At 43.7% G+C, this 5000-nt stretch overlaps 1 protein-coding gene across 9 annotated transcripts in view; it reads left to right on the top strand.

Moving 5' to 3' along the window:
• LOC143284829 (cadherin-23-like) overlaps positions 1 to 5000 on the top strand; it is a 73796-nt gene that overhangs the window by 6030 nt on the left and 62766 nt on the right. The gene's annotated exons all lie outside the window — the stretch shown is intronic.

Genomic DNA, 5000 nt, shown 5'->3' with positions numbered 1-5000 from the left:
TTTCTACTTACTTTCCTTCCTTCCTTCCTTTCCTTCCTTCCTTCTTTCCTTCATTCCTTACTTTCCTTCCTTCCTTCCTTCATTTCCTTCCTTCCTTCCTTACTTTCCTTCCTTCCTTCCTTACTTTCCTTCCTTCCTTTCTTACTTACTTTCCTTCCTTCCTTCCTTCCTTCCTTCCTTCCTTCCTTCCTTTCCTTCCTTCCTTCCTTCCATTCCTTCCTTCCTTCCTCCCTTCCTTTCTTTCCTTACTTCCTTCTTTCCTTCCTTCCTTCCTTCATTTCTTCCTTCCTTACTTCTTTCCTTCCTTTCTTCCTTCACTCCTTCCTTCCTTCCTTACTTTTTTCTTTCCTTCCTTCCACACTTCCTTACTTACTTATCTACTTACTTAGACGTATTCACTGTCTGTCTTTTTGTATTTATGTTTGCTTCCTCCCTAGGTATAGCCATTCTCACTCAGTAAATATGGTCCACCATTATAGCTACCTGCATAACACATCCGTTCTCTCTCTCTCTCTCTCTCTCTCTCTCTCTCTCTCTCTCTCTCTCTCTCTCTCTCTCTTTCAAGGACAGATTGGAAGAGCAGGCCTTGCCTAAAATCTTAATCCTTGAATAAATAAACGTTTTGAGTTCTAAGTACTGTGTGTGTGTGTGTGTGTGTGTGTGTGTGTGTGTACTTCTCCTCTGTGTGTGTGTGTGTGTGTGTGTGTGTACTTCTCCTCTCTCTCTCTCTCTCTCTCTCTCTCTCTCTCTCTCTCTCTCTCTCTCTCTCTCTCATCCAAAAAAATAATTTTGACACGGCTTACACATTTGCAAGGCCTGTTGTTATGCTGTGGTGGTTGTTTGTTGTTGTTGTTCTTCTTCTTGCTTTTGTTTGTTTTTTTCTAATGGCTGTGAACTCCCCTTACAATCAATACCTGCTTTTTGTTTCCCACACAACGGGTAGGGATGAAGGGATGGTGGGAAGAGATGTGGAGGTTTGGATTGGGGGCGGTGGGGGGGGGGGGGGGGGGGAGAGAGAGAGAAAAGGAATGTGAGAAGTAGAAAGAGAGAGGTGGAGGGGGAGAAGAGAGAGAGAGAGAGAGAGAGAGAGAGACATGACAAATGGTTTATTGTACATAGGCCTCAGGCCATTTTCAAATACATGGGAAGGGATGAGGGGGCTGGGGGTGGGGGTGGGGGGGCTTTGAGGGGCAGGGTCTGTTGCGGTCGGTGGTCGGGGGTCGGGTGGGGTGGGGGAGGTCGGAGGGGAGAGAAGAGAAGAGAGTGAGAGAGTAGTCGAGAGAGATATTGAGAGTGAGAGGAGACAGAGAGAAGAGAGAGATGGGGTGGAGAGAGAGAGAGAGAGGAGAAGTACACTCACACACACACACATACACAAGCACACACACACACAGAGGAGAAGTACACACACACACACACACACACACACACAGAGGAGAAGTACACACACACACACACACACACACACACACAGAGGAGAAGTACACACACACACACACACACACACACACACACACACACACACACACACACAGAGAGAGAGAGAGAGAGAGAGTACTCAGACCTCATAACGTTTATTTATTCAAGGATTAAGATTTTAGGCAAAGCCTGTTCTTCCAATCTGTCTTTGAGAGAGAGAGAGAGAGAGAGAGAGAGAGAGAGAGCAGCCATTGAGAGAAATAATGAGATAGAGAGGAGAGGAGGAGAGACAGACGGACAGAGAGGGAGAGAGGGTAGACAGAAAGAAAGAGGAGCAGCCGAGAGACAGAGAAGGGAGAGAAAAGAGAAAGAGGGAGAGAGGGGAGAAAGAGGGGGGGGGGAGAGAGAGAGGGGGGGGGGCGGGACGGGATAGATACAGAGAGAGAGAGAGAGAGAGCAGCCGGCCGGGTCTTTGGCCCAAGAGACTGAGCCAGCTCAGGTGTTGATGGTGGGGTCAGATAAAGGGATGAATGGAAACCAACTGCCCTCTGGGCTGATGAGGACTCGCCCGGTCACACCTGCCGTATACCTGTCGTTTCTCTGTCTCTCTCTCTCTCTCTCTCTGTGTCTCCCTGTCTCTGTATGGCTGTATGTCTCTGTATGTCTGTATGTCTCTGTATGTCCTGTCTGTCTGTTTGTCTGCCGTCTTTCTGTTGGTGCATGTGTCTCTGTCTCCGTCTGTCTCTTGCTGTCTTCTCTCTCTCTCTCTCTCTCTCTCTCTCTCTCTCTCTCCCCTCTCTCCCTCTCTCTCTCCCGCCTCTCTCCCCCTCTCTCTCTTTCTCCCTCTCTCTCTTCCCCCTCTCTCTCTCCGCTCTCTCTCTTCCCCCTCTCTCTCTCCCCCCCTCTCTCTCTCCCGCCTCCCTTTCTCCCCCCCCCCCCCTCTCCCTCTCGCATTCACCACTGAAACGAAACGAAATCCGCTACAGGCTATCTTCACACACACACACACACACACACACACACACACACACAGGTAGACAGGGTCCCATGGATGAAGAATCAAGATAACATAAATTTTCCGCTTCCAAATGTGCGGCAGGGAGGAGCGAGGGAGGGAGGGATAAGAGAGATCAGAAAGCGCGCGTAGGTTGATGAAGACGAAGATGAAAACAGGGATTTGTATTAACCCCTTGATTGCTGAATCTTGCGTGGTGAAGCGAGGTCATGGTGCATTTCCTAACTTTTGTGTGCTTTACAATGAAATAAGTGATTTTTTTTTTTTTTTTTTTTTTTTTTTTTTTTTTTTTTTTGCTTATTAACTTCTTTTTTTTTAATTAACAGTTTCAGTTTCGGATTCAGTTTCTAAAAGAGGCGTCACTGCGTTTGGACAAATCCACAATACGCTACACCACATCTGCTAGGCAGATGCCTGACCAGCAGCGGAACCCAACGCGCTTTATCAGGCGTTCAGTGCATGCATTAATACATACTTGTGTACCCATCACAGTGGACCTGTTCTATAAAATTTTGCCAAAAGACATTACTTTGTTGCCATGGGTTCCTTTTTCAGTGCGTCAAGTGCATGCTACACACGGAACCTCGGTTTACCGTTTCGTTCGAATCATTAGACGCTAGGTTCGAGTTTCCAGTCAAACATGGGAGAAAGGGCGACTGCGGGAATCGAACCCAGACCCACACGGACACTGTATTATGACAGATAAGCATCATAACCGTTCTGCTAACTTCTCCCCTGCTTTTACAAACGGTAATACAAGCGGATGACGTCCTAAAAAAAATAAAAAGTATGTTAGCTGATCAGTTTGCATTTCGTATGTGAATGCATTGATTATTCTTTTTCTTTTCTCTACTTTTCCCACTGATATATGTACTCGCATCCACTCTCCCCCTCCGCCCTCCTTTTTTTTTTTTTTTTTTTTTTTACCCCTATAATATACTTTTCCATTCTAAAATATCATAAAACAGGCAGTTAATTGTAGTTGCTTGCTACATTTCCTTATACTGAATAAAACAAGTAGAAAGAAAAAGAAGAAAAGAAGAATGGTAGCTGACATCCTGATCAGCCATCTCCATCGTTTCTCACTGACTGAGGTGACAGCACTTCTCTCTGACGAGCGGTAGCATTGCAATGGACATGATAATATGATGATAATGATAATAGTAATAATGATAATCGTAGCAGCAGTAGTAGTAGTAGTAGTAGTAGTAGTAGTAGTAGTATAACGCTGAATATTGTACAGAGACAAATCAATGCTTTCTTAACTTTTTTTTCACGTTTTGATGTTTTTATTTTGTTCTGTTGTTATATATTCTTTGATTTAGTTTCTTCATACGCATGGTCTGTGCGCTTCGTTGGCAAGCAGCAGTCAAGGGGTTAAATGACATACCGGACAGAGAAAGTTCAAGGGAAACAGGAGAAGGCCTACACAATAAACTTTTTTTTCTTCTTTTAAAAGATGCTTATATGGAAAGGACAAACACAAAATGCCTGAACTTGGTAAGGGCACATAGGGGCAGGTCTGTGTTCCGCCAAATATTGGTCTTCAGGCTGGAAGAGTAAAACAACCAACCCCAGGAACTCTCATGACAACAGGCAGCTTGTTTGTCAGGCAAACAATACACAAAGGCGATAAAGAATTGTGTTGTTGTCAATGCACAAATATGATAAAGACCTGGTTGTTAGCACGCGATGATGGTAGAGAACTGGTTGTTAAGCAACTGATGCACAATACAGTGATCACAGAGAACCTGTTGTCAGTTGAACAATACACAAAGATTCCTTTCTATTATAATAAATAAAACATAAAAAAAAGATCAACCCCCATTTACTAGCAGGGAAGAAATGAGATTACAGCATTGCAATGGACATGATGGTAATTATAATAATAATAATAATGATACTTAATAGTAGTAGTAGTGGTGGTGGTAGATGTTGTTGTTGTTGTTGCAGCATAACACTGAATCTTGTATAGAGAAAAATGAACGCTTTCTTATCTTTTTTCACGTTTTGATGTTTTTATTTTGAACTGTTGTTTTATTTTCTGTGGTTTAATTTCTTCATACGCATGGTCTGTGCGCTTTGTTGGCATAGACCAATCATGAATCATAAAACAATTACAACCAAATTCTTAGTTTTCTTGTGGCGTGCGGTTTTTTTTTTTCCAACCGTTCCATTGCTGTTATCACCTTGCCATGTAGACCAAAGGACAATCCACTTAAATATAGCGTCTTTAAGAAAAACAATTTTGACCGAACAATGTGTCAGATGTGTATGTTAGTACTAAGTGCTCTAACTTTCAGTCAGTCATTGCTGTTTTTGTTTTTAAAATATACGACGGTGTCAGGTTTGCCACCCACTAAAGGACAACTCCAGTTTTCACTTTCAGTTTCTCAAGGGGTCACCGCGTTCGCACAAATCCATATACGTTACACCACATCTGCTAGGCATAACCCAACGCACTTAGTCAGGCCTCGGGTGCATTCATATATATCTATGTACATGTGAGAGTGGATTTCTTTCACAGAATTTTACCAGAAGACAACACTTTCGTTGCCGCGAGTTC

Source organism: Babylonia areolata, chromosome 1 (genome assembly GCF_041734735.1).
Source record: "Babylonia areolata isolate BAREFJ2019XMU chromosome 1, ASM4173473v1, whole genome shotgun sequence".
NCBI classification, from domain to species: Eukaryota; Metazoa; Mollusca; class Gastropoda; order Neogastropoda; family Buccinidae; genus Babylonia; species Babylonia areolata.
Note: the sequence above shows the minus strand (reverse complement) of the source record. Positions and strands in the feature narration are given on the sequence as shown.